Source organism: Aulonocara stuartgranti (assembly GCF_965226115.1).
Source record: "Aulonocara stuartgranti genome assembly, chromosome: 14".
Lineage (NCBI taxonomy): Eukaryota > Metazoa > Chordata > Actinopteri > Cichliformes > Cichlidae > Aulonocara > Aulonocara stuartgranti.
Window position 1 is genome coordinate 26,752,950 of NC_138950.1, and position 17,857 is coordinate 26,770,806.

The 17,857-nt window shown below is 39.5% G+C and overlaps 1 long non-coding RNA gene across 1 annotated transcript; it reads left to right on the forward strand.

Annotated features, from left to right (window-relative positions):
* Positions 1-15,522: 15,522 nt before the first annotated feature.
* On the forward strand, positions 15,523-17,657 carry LOC309688265. Its single transcript, XR_014271028.1, has 3 exons — positions 15,523-15,590; positions 16,903-16,957; positions 17,590-17,657. It is a non-coding gene; the product is annotated as an uncharacterized lncRNA (long non-coding RNA).
* The last annotated feature ends 200 nt before the right edge of the window (positions 17,658-17,857 follow it).

Here is a 17,857-nt window from a genome sequence, read left to right on the forward strand (position 1 = left end):
TGATTTCTTAATCTTAGTCCTCATTCTGATTGGTATTTGTTCTGTATTTTTAAATCTTAGACATATTGAAGTTTTTTTTTTTTAACATAACCCTTGCTTGAGTGTGGGGATCATTGATAAATTGTTTACAGACTTCATGGATAGATTTATACTGAAAAAGGGACATGATACTATTTTTAGAAAAAAAATCCCGCAACATATCCAACTATAGTCATTAGTATGCCATATGCTTATGACTTTTGGGGACGTTTCTAACACAAATACACTCCGCTTTAACCTAAATGGGGACATTCAATGGGAAACTTTCGTTAGGGAACTGGTTAATACAATGAACTCTGATTATTAAACATCTGCATATATTAAGATATGTGTAATGATTTGGGGGATGGATTGCTTTATCTTAGTCCTCATTCTGATTGGTATTTGTTCCATATTTTCAAATCTTAGACATAATGAAGGATTTTACAACAATAACCCTTACTTGAGTGAGGTGATCACTGATAAATTGTTTGTTGACTTTATAGGTAGATTTATACAGAAAAAGGGAACATGATAACATCTTTTAAAAAATCCCAAAGCATATCCAACTATAGTCATTAGAATGCCATATACTTATGACTTTTGGGGACGTTTCTAACACAAATACACTCCGCTTTAACCTAAATGGGGACATTCAATGAGAAACTTTCCTTAGGGAACTGGTAAATACAACGAACTCATTACACATACCTCAACATATGCATATGTTTCATACCTCAACATATGCATATGTTGAGGTATGTGTAATGATTTGGGGGATGGATTACTTTATCTTAATCCTCCTTCTGATTGGTATTTGTTCCATATTTTCATATCTTTGACATAATGAAGGATTTTACAACATAACTCTTGAGTGTGGTGATCACTGATAAATTGTTCTCGAACTTCATGTATGGAGTTATACTGAAAAAGGGACATGACACTATTTTTAAAAAACAATACAAAAACATATCCGACTATAGTCATAGGTATGCCATATACTTATGACTTTTGGGGATGTTTCTAACACAAATACACTCCTCTTTAACCTAAATGGGGACATTCAATGGGAAACTTTCCTTAGGGAACTGGTAAATACAATGAACTCTGATTATTAAACACACGCATATGTTAAGGTTTGTGTAACTACTTTTCGGATTGATTTCTTAATCTTAGTCCTCATTCTGATTGGTATTTGTTCTGTATTTTTAAATCTTAGACATAATGAAGGGTTGTTTTTTTTTTACATAACCCTTGCTTGACTGTGGGGATCATTGATAAATTGTTTACAGACTTCATGAATAGATTTATACTGAAAAGGGGACATGATAGTATTTTTAAAAAAAAATACAAAGCATATCCAACTATAGTCATTAGTATGCCATATGCTTATTACTTTTGGGGACGTTTTTAACACAAATACACTCCGCTTTAACCTAAATGGGGACATTCAATGGGAAACTTTCGTTAGGGAACTGGTTAATACAATGAACTCTGATTATTAAACTTCTGCATATATTAAGATATGTGTAATGATTTGGGGGATGGATTGCTTTATCTTAGTCCTCATTCTGATTGGTATTTGTTCCATATTTTCAAATCTTAGACATAATGAAGGATTTTACAACAATAACCCTTACTTGAGTGAGGTGATTACTGATAAATTGTTTGTTGACTTTATAGGTAGATTTATACAGAAAAAGGGAACATGATAACATCTTTTAAAAAATCCCAAAGCATATCCAACTATAGTCATTAGAATGCCATATACTTATGACTTTTGGGGACGTTTCTAACACAAATACACTCCGCTTTAACCTAAATGGGGACATTCAATGAGAAACTTTCCTTAGGGAACTGGTAAATACAACGAACTCATTACACATACCTCAACATATGCATATGTTTCATACCTCAACATATGCATATGTTGAGGTATGTGTAATGATTTGGGGGATGGATTACTTTATCTTAATCCTCCTTCTGATTGGTATTTGTTCCATATTTTCATATCTTTGACATAATGAAGGATTTTACAACATAACTCTTGAGTGTGGTGATCACTGATAAATTGTTCTCGAACTTCATGTATGGAGTTATACTGAAAAAGGGACATGACACTATTTTTAAAAAACAATACAAAAACATATCCGACTATAGTCATAGGTATGCCATATACTTATGACTTTTGGGGATGTTTCTAACACAAATACACTCCGCTTTAACCTAAATGGGGACATTCAATGGGAAACTTTCGTTAGGGAACTGGATAATACAATGAACTCTGATTATTAAACATCTGCATATATTAAGATATGTGTAATGATTTGGGGGATGGATTGCTTTATCTTAGTCCTCATTCTGATTGGTAACTGTTCCATATTGTCATATCTTTGACATAATGAAGGATTTTACAACATAACTCTTGAGTGTGGTGATCACTGATAAATTGTTCTCGAACTTCATGTATTGAGTTATACTGAAAAAGGGACATGACAGTAATGCTGCACTAATGAATTAGACTAACTATTCACTTTAGCTAAAGTTATTAAGTTAGCTAAAGAGTTGGGATGCTGTGTAAGACATAAATAAAGCTAAAATACAAAGGTTTGGACACCGTTTTGCATGTTTCCCTACTGTAGGGGTCTCTGCAAGCATACAGAGGGGTACTCTGAGAGGGTCCAAGATGACAACTTTGGAATTCTACTAGAAACAGTCGATCATATTTGTTGTCAAAGCTGAATTCAGGGCAAACTACGCTAAATTAGCGTTTTTAGCTAACAGCTACAATAAGCATAAAAGTTACCGTACGGCTATCATTTGTTAACATGACGCTTGTTCTTATACATGTAGTACATTTATTACCAACCTGAGAGTTCATCCGCTGGTCATTCGACATGACGAATGACTTCTGAAGTCTTAATTCAGCTCAAGACGCTGTAGATTCCCGTCGGTAACACTTTCGGTCCGCTAGTAAAACGTAGTTCTATTAATCTCGCTTGAACCGGAACCGGATGTAAGTTTCAAAAAACTGAATTTTGGAACTGAAATTGAATTGTAGAACTGAAACTGAATGGTGAGAAGTGAAACTGAAATTATTCGAGAGCTGAATTTTTAAAGGATAAAATGCAGTTTCAAAGCAAATCAATTCATTTTCAAAATATAAAATTCAATTTAGTGATGATCATTTTCAAACCAAAAATTCAATTTCAAATTAGACTAATTCAAATTCGGTTTTCAAAAGCATTTATTCAAGTTACAATTCAGATTCAATCTGAGCAATTCAAATTCAAAATGAACTTATTCAAATTCAGTTTCTGATGGCACAGATTTCTGCCCATAGGTAATAGGTGAGAAAATAATTCTTGAATTGTGAGCGTTAGGAGTGTCTGAAGATATACTGGGACAAGCCTTGTATCTTAACTTTGCTTTGTTAAGGAGATATGACGATTTGAATATGCCTCTCATTACAGAAAACAAGCTCTCCATTGACTTTCTATGGAGAGTTTTGCGACTTTGTGTTGGTCTGAGGAGATTTGCCAAAATTCTATAAATCCCACAACAATGATAGTGAAATTTTCGGAAAGCCAGCAAAAATACCTACGTTTTGATGTATAATTTGTGGAAGTTGAGTGAAAATTGAGCAAGTAGCAAGAAGTTGTTCGGACATGAAGAGAAGACTGCAAAACCTTCAGTGGCACACTGGAAGCCAAGTGCATAGCAACCATAACAACGCATGTATTTTGTGAAAAATCACAATTTTGCAACTGAAAACTTTAAGAGGCATAAAAGTAAAACGGTAAAAGATTTGAAAAAGCTGATTTTTACCTGAATAGCCCAATAATTTGAGAACATTTTAAAGTTTGAATGCTTGTTCTAAGTGAAAATATGAGGAAGTAGTTAAGTTTCAGAAACAAGCAAATTTTAGCAGAATTGCAGAAGTTTCCCATTCATTTCAATGGGACAAATTAAGCTTAATATTTTAAAAAGTATAATAGTGAAAAATACCAAAAGATATAGCACACATTAGCAGAAATAGCAGAATAGTTTAAAATTTGAACGGTGAAAATCGGCTGAAAATTGTGGAAGTAGTTAAGTGCCAAAAAGTGTACGGAAGTCCCAAGAGGAACTCAATAGTGTGGATGCTTAAAGTGTCCACACAATAAAGAGAAACAGGATCTCAATAGTGTGGATGCCGTAGGCATCCACACAATGAAACGCTTGATTGTTCGATGATCACGCTTCAGAAGCTTTGCAATTTTGAGACTGCTGCATCCCTCTGCAAGATATCTCACTATTTTTGACTTTTCTGAGCCTGTCAAGTCCTTCTTTTGACCCATTTTGCCAAAGGAAAGGACGTTGCCTAATAATTATGCACACCTGATATAGGGTGTTGATGTCATTAGACCACACCCCTTCTCATTACAGAGATGCACATCACCTAATATGCTTAATTGGTAGTAGGCTTTTGAGCTTATACAGCTTGGAGTAAGACAACATGCATGAAGAGGATGATGTGGACAAAATACTCATTTGCCTAATAATTCTGCACTCCCTGTAATATTCAGACATATTGTAACACACTTGAAGTCTGTCTGAGTCCCATTAATAGGTGCTTTTTGAGGTAGAGTCAGTTCTGTAAAAAGCATTTTGGCTGCCTGTAAAACAAAAGACATCCTTGTTTGCATCACGTTCCTTCCCTTTTTCTGGCACTGAGTTCAGTTAATTTATGCTATTTAGTTTTCATAAAAATACCAGTGTTACTGAGGACCAGAAACATGTGTGGCTCAGTTCCAAACACGGGGGGAGGACTCGGTGAAGAGTTCCAGGACATAGTCACATGTTATGTTCCACTCACACTAGTGTAAACAGAACAGCAACTGTCTTGCAACAAGGAAAAATTATCTCTTTAACAGTGATTATGCTGAATTTTTGTGCTGTGAATCATTTGCAAGTAGTTACAACAACCAGTTGGTTGCAGAGGGGCTGAACATTTGACTCATGGCCAGCTGATTATACACTGATTATATTTAAAAGCAAGGTTGTTTTTTAAACTTTTGGCTGGATTGTGAATCGTTTATCATTTATTTATTTATATAGCACATTTAATTACAACAGCAACGTTGACCAAGTGAATGTAAGTAAGTAGTTAATATGAGATTCTGTATGTAGACAGCAGCAGATTTGTAATTCTCACCAACTTACCACAGTAAATAACCAATTGCATGTAACTGTCAACTTCACCCGACACAATCGTATACTGATAGAAGACTTAATCCGTACTATTGCCATATTATCACTGCCTTCTTAATGCACGAAGGTCACGTTGAAGACTGTTGTTAACTGGAAGTGGTTGCAGACCTGGCTGTCTTCAAAGCAACCATTTTAAAGGCGACAAGGTTGCAAGTCCATTGCACATGATTATAGTGTTTTTGGTCATGTCATAGTTTTAAATTGCTGTTCTCACTATCATGACTGTATCATTATGTATCACACACATTGGGTGCATAATAAGAAATGATTATTCTGATGATATACACAGCCAGACTAACACAGCCAGCAAATTTTATTATTTGATTTCTTATGAGTACATATTTCCTCAGTTTGAACACAATGCAACCACACAGACACATACAGTACCCACACACATACACACTTACTCCCACCTATTCCAAATCAAATTCAAATCAAATTCAAATTTTATTTGTCACGTACACAGTCATACACAGTACGATATGTAGTGAAATGCTTGGACAACTGCTCGTGACCTAAAGAGAACAAAAAAGGAAAAGGCTATGAATAAGATAGGAAATAAATATGAAAAATTAAAAAGGGTAAATTTAACTAGGAAGGAATAAAATATAAATTAAGGTTAAAAATGAAATAACTGTACAACACAAATTAGAATGAAGGGTAAATTTAACTGGGAAGAATAAGATAAAGATAAATATACAAATTAAAGTTGAAAATAAAATAACTGTACAACAAAATACACAATACACAATATAGAACTATATAAGAATGTATGAAGAAATCTAAATATAAATAAATATATACACAATAACAGCAGCTGTACAAGTATTAACCGGAAATGAAGAATATAGTGACCAGTGTTGTGCAAAACCAAAGTCCAGAAAGTCCAGTGTGTGTGTAAGAACCATATGTGTGGGTCAGTACTGTGTGGTGGTGTGATTGAGAGACCGTATCGCCTGCGGGAAGAAGCTCCTCCTCAGTCTCTCTGTGTTGGTCTTCAGGGAGCGGAATTGCTTTCCTGACCTCAACAGAGAGAACAGTCTGTTGTTGGGATGGCTGAGGTCCTTCACGATCTTCCTGGCCTTGGTCCAGCACCGCCTGCTGTAGATTGAGTGCAGGTCAGGGAGCTCGGAGCGGATGGTGCGCTCAGCTGACCGCACAACCCTCTGTAGAGCTCGTCTGTCCTGCATGGTGCTGTTCCCAAACCAGGTTAAGATGTTTCCCGCCAGGATGCTCTCTATGGTGCACGAGTAAAAGTTCCTGAGCACCTTGGAGGGCAGTTGGAAGTCTCTCAAGCGTCTGAGGTGGTAGAGACGCTGTCGGGCCTTTTTCACCACGGTGTTGATGTGACAGGACCATGACAGGTCCTGCGTGATGTGAACTCCGAGGTATTTGAAGCTGTCCACTCTCTCCACTGGGCACTCGTTGATGACGGGGGTCTGGTAGTTCCTCTCCTGCTTAGTGCTGAAGTCCACTATCAGCTCCTTTGTCTTACTGACGTTTAGAAGGAGGTTGTTCCTCTGGCACCAGTTCTCCAGATTCCTAATCTCCTTCAGGTAGGCCGTCTCGTTGTTATCAGAGATCAGGCCCACCACGACGGTGTCGTCAGCAAACTTGATGATGGTGGTGGAGCTGGTAGTGGCCACACAGTCATATGTGTACAAAGAGTACAGCAGGGGGCTCAGAACACACCCCTGGGGGGCTCCAGTGCTGAGAGTGGTGGAGGCTGAGACATGTCCGCCCATCCTTACTGCCTGTGGTCTGCCAGTTAGGAAGTTGGAGATCCACTGACACATAGATGAGCTGAGTCCCAGATGCTCCAGCTTGGTGGTGAGTGTGGAGGGAATTATGGTGTTAAATGCAGAGCTGTAGTCTATGAAGAGCATTTTAACATAATTCCCCCTTCTAGTGTCCAAGTGAGTGAGTGATGTGTGGAGGAGATGAGAGATGGCATCGTCTGTGGAACGATTTGGACGGTAAGCGAACTGTAGTGGGTCCAGTGTGTCTGGTAGTGAAGAAATGATGAAGTCTCTGACCAGGCGTTCAAAGCACTTCATCACTACTGAGGTGAGGGCTACAGGGCGATAGTCATTGAGAGAAGCAGGGTGGGGTTTCTTCGGGACAGGAACAATGATGGACTCTTTGAAGCATGTGGGGATCACCGACTGAGATAAAGAGATGTCCATGCATTCTCTTTAAGTATATTTTGTGAAATTATTTGTAACTCGTCAGGTATTACCAAGTACTTATGGAGTCTTGTAGTCACAGCACTTTTTAACACAATAAAAGGTCTGTGCTAGATGCCAAAATGCATTTCTTCATTATGTATCTTCATCTCATTCTAAGGAAAAATGGTAAGATTGGAGGACAGTGTCTTCCTGGTGCAAATGAGGATTTTTTTTCTTTTTTGTTCTTTCTGAAGAACTGCTGCGTGCATCTCTGCACATATCTACTGTTAAATGCACTAGCTGGCATCTTCCACCTTGTACATGTTTTTTAAACCTTGAAATCCTTGCTGTTTGTTGCCTTTTTGTCTGAAAATGAAATTATTGGTCCCAAACAACCACACACAGCATCAAAGGTTGTACACCATGGTCAAATAACTATGCATATTCTTGTAATGTTTACCTTACTGGTTAAAGAAAACAAAGCATGAACAGACAACACACACACATAAGAACACTTAATTAATCAATTTTAAATTCACGATTGATTTAGTCTAGACCTAAAGTTTTTCTCTCATTGCTTGAGGAAACTCTTTGAAAGTCATTTCATATCTTACACCAGTGCAGAATTGATTGGATATTGTCATAATTAACTTGGATTTTTACAAAGGCTTGCCTTGTTGCAAATAAAGCCATCAATATTGTAACCTTCCTGAGCACATTCACTCCAAATATAAACTCTGCCTAGATCAATACAAAACTTTGAAAAAGTGCTTGTTTTGAGATATTTTAGATAATTAAACAGTGTCAGATAACAAAAAAGCATAGAATGAGACAAAGGCATTGTCAGAGATGGAGAATTGGTTGATCCATTGCAACAAAATTAATGTATATTGTATAAGAATTTGGGCCTTTATGTGTTGAGTTTACATGCACTCCTTGTATCTTTCTGTGATGTGATGACTTGTGATGGGTGGGCAACTTGTCTAGGGTTTACAACTCTCTCCCCATGATAGCCACTCTAGAACATATAAGCCCTTGAGAAAATGAATGGATGGATGGATTCTTTGAGTGTTGAGTTTCTGTTTCATAATGTTACAGTTGCATGGAAGAAGTGCATCTGTGATGCAGCATTTGATTTCCTCTAGTTTGTCAAAAAAAAACAAAAAAAACACCCCCCCCCCCCCCCCCCCCCCTCCCAAAAAAACACAAAAAACCCCCAAAAACGAACCCTTCAACTTCTCTTTAAAATTCACGTGGAAAGAATTCACATTAAAACAAAAAAACAGCAATTGGAGAGGTATGACATATTTGTGTGGCAAAACAAACAAACCAAGAAACAAAAAACCTACTTGACCCTGGGGAAGACCCAGTACAACATAAAAGTTGAATCAATTTGAAATAGAAGTTGATGGTTTCTTTTTTATGCAAGGTCCAGACTGAAATTTCAAAGTCACAACAGGAGTGAGCAGAACAGGACTTCTAGGGTGCAATTTTAAAATAGCAAAAGCATTAGAAGTAGTCCAGAGGTGGACAAGGTCAGAACTTAAAGAGAAGTTGGCCAAAACTAAATTACCATATGATGCATGTACGGTGGAGTGTAAAGTCCACCAAAATGTTTGGGAATACAGTGTGGGGATGAACAAAAAGTATTTTACCAGCATAATATAATCTGCAGTATGATCATTGCTTTAACAATGTAACAGATAGCTTTAAGATGGCCTTAAGATGTTTATGATGATGTTAACTTTGTATTCCAGGTGCAGTTATAACTATTTTATACATATTGCATATCTGTGCTTATTTGAGTTGATGTTCAGGTTCATTAATGGTTTTGAGCTTCATCTAGTGAGAGTGTCTAGATGATCCATGCTGAGGGAAAACTAGAACATAGAAGGAATTGCAGTACATGCTTACACAACAGTTCATTTTAATATCTTTTATATGTTCATATTCTTGTATTAAGCTTTTAGTAGGGGTTCTTGATTAAAACATTTATTTAGTAGAGGACACATACATAGTCTCAGTTGTTACATATCAGAGTGGCTTCTGTCTCTCTGTCTGGTTAGAGGTTAGGAGCTAGTCGCGAGGTGAAACAGGGTGCAATTGTGGTTAGCACACAGACACACACACACTTAGTTAGAGAATCATTTATAGGTGAAAGTTTAATCATGTTTTGCTGGGGTTGCAAAAAGAGCAGTTTGTCGCAGAACTGCTGCTGAGGTGTCAGGATGACAAGCGAGCATCCGGCAGTGACAGGAAGCACCTGTGGTGAAGATAGAAGACAATTGTTCTTTTAAACGGTGTCAAAAGTCATTGTGGTTTTGATTTGATCTATGTATAAAATGTATCTGTGACGTTGAAGGGGCGTCATTAAATTTAAGCCCTGACGGTATAAAATATCTGTTTATGCTTTGATTAAGTCGAAGATCAATTGCTGTTTCTAGTGATCTTCCCACGTGTGAATTAAAATCTTCGTTTGACTTCACCCGGCCGGACCAGTGTGGTTATTCTTCGAGCACCTCTTGTACCCTTCCTCAATTTTTGAACCTTAACAACAGTAAGACATTACTCCTAATATGCCATGAAAACTGCAGTTGCACTCACTCCAGTATTGTGTACTGTTTCCTTTGCCAGCTGCGTCAAAAAGCAGTCATTATGTGACATAAAGAAGATTGCACCTCTAGACCGACCATTTCCTGAATCATTCAGCAATATGTATGTGTGTGTGTGTGTATGTGTGTGTGTGTGTGTGTGTGTGTGCGCGCGCGCATGTGTGTGTCTGCTACTGTGAATATGTGTGGAGACTTCTCTGTATGGATACTAGGGTTGTGGTTTGTGTTAAAGAATTGGTCCCATTGGCAACATTGGTACCCTCACTATGAGCTAATAGACCTATCAAACAGTCCCCCCAGGTCATACAAGGCTGTATAATTGAGCCATTGAGGATTTTCTACTAACCTGTAACTACTACATTCTCTCACATTCACGCACTTATGCACATTCACTGCTGTGGCCCAAAACACACAGCCACTGCAGTTGCTTTGTGGATATGGGCTTTTCTTTACACATACCTTCATCTCAACTGATGATTCTCTATTCAACTTCAAGCTCTTTTACTGAGTTCCTTTTAAACCTTTAACATTTCTCCTTCTTTTCTCCCACCTCCAGCATGGACAATGGTGGTTCTCATTTTTTAAGAGAACCACCATTGTGCTCAGCCACCTCAGGAAACTCTATGCCAGGGTACTTTAAAAGAGATTACATCCATTGGTTACACCTCAGATCCAACCACATATCTGTCATCCGGGTCATAGAACACTGGACTAGCTTTGAGGATATTAGATTTCTTGGAGTTTGCCCAGGCATCTATTTTGGGAATTTGTGTGCCTTGGAATGTCTTATGGAGGGGTTCTTCTGAAGTATGGCGTAAGAGGCCTATTGTTATGAGCCCCATACATCTGTAATGAGAGGTTTGCTTGAGGGCTGTCATGTCCTTTCTCAGCAAACCTAGGACACACTGGAGAGATTACAGCTGCTGGTTGGCTTGGGCTTGGTGTCCCTCAAGAAGAGCTAGAGTTGGGTAGTTGGTGATGGGGGAGTCAAAGTCCTCTGCTTTGACTGATGTCCCCACAACCTGGTGACAGAAAATGGATAGATGGAAACTTCAAGAAATCAAAATATACAAATGTTTGCTCTATCTTTGTACACTTTCATATAGTGTACCTCAAGAAAAGTTGCTAGATCAGTTAAACTCTTCTTTCTGGGGTTAATTCATAGGAACAATAGAAATAAAATGCCTATCTTGAAACACTTGAAATACAATTATCAGCAGTCTTGAAAAGATTATCTTCAAACAGGCATAGATCTCCAGTATTATCAACAGGCTGTGGATGTCTTGGTTGATACATCCCTGCAAAATCATGCTGAAGTTGGGACCGATGCCTCTGGACTGGCACACTGAAGTGGTGGTTCTCTTTTTTTTAAGAAGAGGGACTAGAGGGTGTGCAAATAATGCTTATTTTAGGGAACTAACTCATTCAAAAAAACAACAACAAAAAAACCTTGCCATGCTGTTTTATTCAAAATTGTGTGAACTCTTGAGACGTCAAAGGAGATGGCAAAGAAAAGCGTCTGGCTTCTTTAAGTTGCTTGAAGATGTTTCACCTCTCATCCGAGAAGCTTTTTCAGTTCTTAGGTCAAATGGGCAGAGAGTCCCAGATTTAAACCCAGTGGGAGTTTCACCCCAAAGAGGGACAAAAGGACCCCCTGACGATCCTCTAATCACCTGAGGTCAAGATGTGAAAATGGATGTGGGTCCCATTGTGAAACCTGGCCCCACCTTATCATGGGAAGCTGTCCACAGCCTCAATGTGCCCAGGGTTACACCATCTGTCGTTCACAAAAACTGCCAGTCCCCCTCCTTTCCTCTTACCGCTGTCTCTGGTCCTGTCCGCTCGCAGCAGCTGGAATCCCGGTAGTGTCACGCTTGTGTCCGGAGTTAGCGATGTTAGCCACGACTCCGTTAGCATCATGATGCTACATTGCCGGTACTCCCTCTGTGACCAGGTTAGCGACATGAGCTCATCCATCTTATTGGGCAAAGATCTTACGTTTCCAATAATTACAGAAGGAAGAGATGGTCGATAACGTCTCCTTCTCGGGCGACGGCGCTCCTTCCCAGCACGACACCCCCGTCTTTTCCTCCTCAGCTCGCTGGGAATATCGGGTCTGTCCGCCGGCAGTACCGCTGCAGGACTCAGCGCTAACAGCTGATCCTTACTGTAAACAAAGGATCTCTGCTCTGGGTCCCCAGACACGGGTGAAAAAAGTAGAAATAAACTGAGAAAAACGACCAGGACTAGCACAAAACGGTAGAACATGGTTGCAGAGTCTAATTACTAATACGTTAGTTATAAAAAAATTACGAGAAAAAAGATAAGAAAGAAAGAAACTCAGAATGAGCAGAGCTGCTGTAACAGGCTGCCGCACACGGGGGGCGCCGGAAGTATATGGCTGTGGACAGCTACAGGTACCTTGGTGTTCATCTGAACAATAGACTGGACTGGACTCATAACTCAGACGCCCTCTACAGGAAAGGGCAGAGCAGGCTGTACCTGCTGCGGAGACTCAGGTCGTTTGGAGTGGAGGGCCCACTCCTGAAGACCTTCTATGACTCTGTTGTGGCTTCTGCTATCTTTTATGGCGTGGTCTGCTGGGGCGGCAGCATCTCTGCTGGGGACAGGAAGAGACTGAACAGGGTGATCTGAAGGGCCAGCTCTGTTCTAGGATGCCCTCTGGACCCAGTGGAGGTGGTGAGTGACAGGAGAACGGCGGCTAAGCTGTCATCCCTGATGGACAACATCTCCCACCCCATGCAGCAGACTGTAACAGCACTGAGCAGCTCCTTCAGTGGGAGACTGCGGCACCCACGGTGTGGGACGGGAGAGATTTCGCAGGTCTTTCCTCCCCACTGCTGTCAGACTCCATAATAAAGACTTTAACTGATCAAGCACACACATCCATACATATGCAATAATACTAAGTGCAATAATCCTTTCTGTCATCGTTGTATTTTTACTCAGTTGTATATAGTATTTGTATTTGTATTCTATTTTTATCTTATTGTATATTTATTTTATTTTATTCTACTGTATATAGTATTTTATTTTATTCTATTCTGTACAGTTGTGTACTGTATTTATTCTTATTGTATTCTAATTTTTGCCTCATAACTTTTGCACTGTCCACTTCCTGCTGTGACAAAACAAATTTCCCACGTGTGGGACTAATAAAGGTTATCTTATCTTATCTTATCTTATGCAATTTTCTGAGGTCAGATGGTCCAGGATGTGAGTGGACGTTAAGGCGTCTGGGGAGGGAACTCAAAACTGGATTATAGAAAGCAGACAGTTGGTGTCATAAACCCCCGCCTCTGTTCAAAGATGGTCGCTCACAGTGGACATAGATGGCTTCTTTCACTCCTCTTTCAAACCATCTGTCCTCTCTGTCCAAAATGGGAACATTGGCATCCTCGAAAGAGTGTCCTTTATCCTTAAGATGCAGATGGACTGCTGAGTCTTGTCCTGTGGAGGTGGCTCTTCTATGTTGTGCCATGCGCTCGTGAAGTGGCTGTTTGGTCTCTCCAATGTAGAGGTCTGGGCATTCCTCGCTGCACTGTACAGGATACACTGTACAGCATACACCACATTGTTAAGTTTGTGTTTTGGAGTTTTGTCTTTCGGGTGAACCAGTTTTTGTCTGAGTGTGTTGCTGGGTCTGAAGTACACTAGGACGTCATGCTTAGAGAAAACTCTCCTAAGTTTTTCTGATACACCGGCTACATAGGGGATGACAATGTTGTTGCGTCTGTCTTTCTTATCCTCCCTCGCTGGTGTCTGATCTTCTTTTCTGTGCCTCTTTGCTGACTTTATAAATGCCACAGTTTAAATTGCACCCCGCAGTTGCCCTGACCAACCAGAAAAAACTGCTAATGCAGGAAAATGCATAACCCCCCTCTTCTGTTAGCATAAATGTTGAGAATATTCACCTGAAAGGAGAATGCTGAACTGAAAGGTCAATGTGTATAAGTGTTTTCTATTTTGATTTGGCTTAATTACTCTTCCCCCAGTTTTGTTAATTGTAATTAAAAAAATAAAGATACAAAAATGAATTACATTAATAAACAATTACTTAAAATAAGCTCTCAACCAATTTTTCACAGAAGGTACAAAACTCATTGCATACTTGGTGGCCAGACAAGGCGCACACACATAGGTACATAGGGAGACAAGAATAGTTTGTATATCATTGATATTCCACTTGGCTTCAGAGACAGCTTTTGCCCACCATGGCACACATACAAAAAAGGAACTAGGAATATTACAATTTATATATTATGGCCAATTAGCAGGTAATCATTTCTCTTAACTGAAGGACAGAAATTTAAATAGAAGAAATAATTTGCAAATGAAAATATGAACCCCGACTGCAATTAAATGTGGATATGAACCATTAAAATTTTACAGTAGCCTAACCTAAAATTAAAAAAATAATAATATTTACATCAGTGAAAAATTGTGTGTACCTATTGTGATGGAGTTTCACCGTCCAGGGCCACAGACAGCTGAACTGAGCGAATACACGCACAACCACCATTAGATTCTACACTTGTTGTGCTGGGTCACCGTGGCTGCACGTCTTTTAGTCAGGCAGGCAGATAAACAGAAACGGGTGAGAGCTATATTTTGAGCGGCACAGAGGGTGGCCAACATATTTTTTTCCACTTACCTTTAATAAAGCCGGTCGTGTAAACTGATCGCCGATTATACGAGTAGTTGGGCAAGACGATGGTAGGGTGTTCCGGGGTTCAAATAGTGGGTTTGCGCACTTGGAAAGGTCACGTGAACTGCATTATTTTTTGTTTATTTATTTTTATTATGAAACACTGTAGGCTGCCTGGAAGGGGCCATAAATGTAGGTATATGTATTGTAGGAATACAGCTGGAAATAAGCTGAGCAAAAAAGAGTGTTTTGGGGAAAGAAATGATAAAGGGATGATTATTATGCCCTGTGGGAGGGGCAATGGGATATAAGAGGAGGCCGTCAGGGTCTACCGGGGCATTCTGTGAGATGTTACAGTGAGGGTAACATGTAGGCTGTCTTAGCCTCTTGTATTTTGTATATAGATTTTTTTGGTTGTTTTGAATTAAGTCAGTTGTTGATTTTCTTTGTAAATAATCTTTTGTGCACCTGGGAGCCGGCAGAATAAACTATACACATTGAACGCTTCCTGATTACGCCTACATTTGTTCGGGAGAAGTTAGGGAGAAGACCCCGTGACACCTATAAAGAGTTCCAGAAATATTGTTTCTGAATCAAGACACAAGTGATGTGTCGGTCGCGAACGAAATGGCTCTTAGAGCCAAATCTTTGACGTGAACGACGCGAGCCGTGGGTTTTGGGGTTTTTTTCCCTTTCTCTCACCCTCTCTTTTGCACTTTTTTTCCCGCTTCACTCCACATGCGAGCCTTGTGCTTTGCGCTGGGAAGAGGGGGAGGGACGGTAGTTACACTCGCAGTAGCAAAGGGACAGAGCGGGAGGGACAGAGAGAGAGAGAAAGAGAGCCAGGGACAACAACGTCACATTAGAAAGGTATAGTAATCATCCACAACTATTTTCAGTTGCAGATGATAAAGGATTCAGAAAGTTTATTCATGCAGGCCCATATGACAGAGAATATGCATCTTCTTTTTGTTTTCATATTTTAATTTATATTTAATTGTGTTGTGGTTTGCAGTGTTTTGTGTTGTTTCACTTTAAATTTGTTTAAAAGGAAAAAGCTGAAAATGTAAATAGTTAAAAGTTGAAATGTGAATAGTTGGTTTTTGTATTATATGATTTATTTATTACATTTTATGTGGAGTGAATAAATAAAAGCATATTTACGGTGGCCCCTAGAGACAAAGCACGTACAAACTTCAAAACAGTTATGAACCCCGAAGCAACGTACAAAAGACCACAGAAGTGCTCCAGAATGCTAGGCGCAATGTTGAGCTTTTGTTACTTAGTGGCTACACAAGCCAGCAAGTAGCTCTGTTTTGGAAGTTCAGTTAACGCTAGAAATGTGTTTTGGAATTTGTACATGCTTTTTGGAGTTTGTACGTGTTTTGTCTCTAGGGGCCACAGCATATATTTATATATAAACATATATAAATAAAACCACTTTTTTTTACATTAGAAATTCCTTTTGTGCATAATTTTATATTGTTGCTAATAATAAATTAATTAGAGCAACAAAACAACCTGAAGAGCCGGTTCGGAGCCAAAAGAGCCGGCGCTTTTTAGCGAGCCGAGCCGAAAGAGCCGGTTCTCTAAAAAGAGACGGAAATCCCATCACTACAAGACACTGGATCAGGTCAGCAGGGTCTAAGTTTCTGGTATTGTGGGCTGATTCTGACAATACATAATACCATGGCAATAATTTGGCTTTAACATGCATTTACATGTATTTATGCATCCATGATTCATATATTTTTTTTGTTGTTATTTTTGTTTTGTTATACTGGAGCTCAAAATAACTGCACTACTTTGGGGGAAAAAAGATACACTACAGGAAGACAGCAAGCCTCTTCACATTGTTTTTATAGCACCACTGTAATCTTTTGGCTAATTTGATTATGTTCTATATTGTGTTCAGAGACTAATGGATGAACACACATTGAAAATGTCTGAAAGATAGCCATGATATATTTTCTATATGGCTTTGAAAGTTTGTTTGGCTTTGACACAGTTAGGCTTTCTGGCTGTTATTTCTGTTGAAGGAAATTTTGAATTATTCTCTTTTTGTAGTCCAACCATTCAAGATTTACATGAAGAAACAATTAGTTTGATTTCCTTGTCTTGCTGAAATGGGTCACAATTTGTGCCACAGCTGTTTTAAGCATCTTATGCCAACAAAATTTAGGACAAGCCAAGACCGGTCCCCCAGAGGATTTCCATCGCAAACTCTGCACACACAGGTAAGTAGACAATGATGGAGGAGCCAGATGTGAGAATCATTCGTTTGTCCGATATCTATCTCAAACCCATGAAAACTAATAAAGACGTGAGCCATGTTTTTGTTTGTGTTCATGTTTTTCTAATTTGAAAGTGTTTTCACTAGTTTGCAGGGTACACTTACTTTAACGTTACTTAACCCTCCCATTTTTTTTAGTAAGTATTAGTAACATAGTTGCAAATAAAGGCTTTAAGAAAGTGTTCACTGTCTAAAACTGTGGGAGAGTGTGGTGCCTATGACGTAGACATTTCTGTGTGACGAGTCATATATTGCATTTAAAAACTACAGTAGATTGCAAGACTGTCTAGCACCAAGACACTGTTCAACACAATGATGTTCTGACTGCCTGATGCCCAGTTCTGTTAAGTGGTTGGGGAATAAGGGACTTGCTCCCTGCAAAGGACAAGACGTTACCCACTGTTTTGTATCATGAGACAACCCTGTCCTCTGTGTTAGTCAGCAGCCCATTACTGGCAGATATTTTTCAGGGAAGGAAGGGAGGGGAGGGAAGGAAGGGGGGGGGGGGGGGGGGGGAGGAAGGGAGGGTTGTTTCCTCTTTCTAATGGGAGCCTTATCCCTCTGTCTGAAACACAGATATGTGTAGACCTGCCTCTACATATGTGTAGAGGCAGGGTGTGTACATGTGTGGCTGGAGGATGGAGAACAGCCACATGCAGGCCAGATGGGTGTGGCCCTGCAGGAGGACTGGCCACACCTGAAGTTCCTGCCACACACCTGTTGGTGATCAGGGCTCGTCGGGGGAGCTACTTAGGAGAGTGTTGGAGCTCCCACTGGCGCGGGATCATTAAGCTAAGACGCCAAGTCAGTCTGTAGTATTAGGAAGTGCGGATCGTGTGTGTGT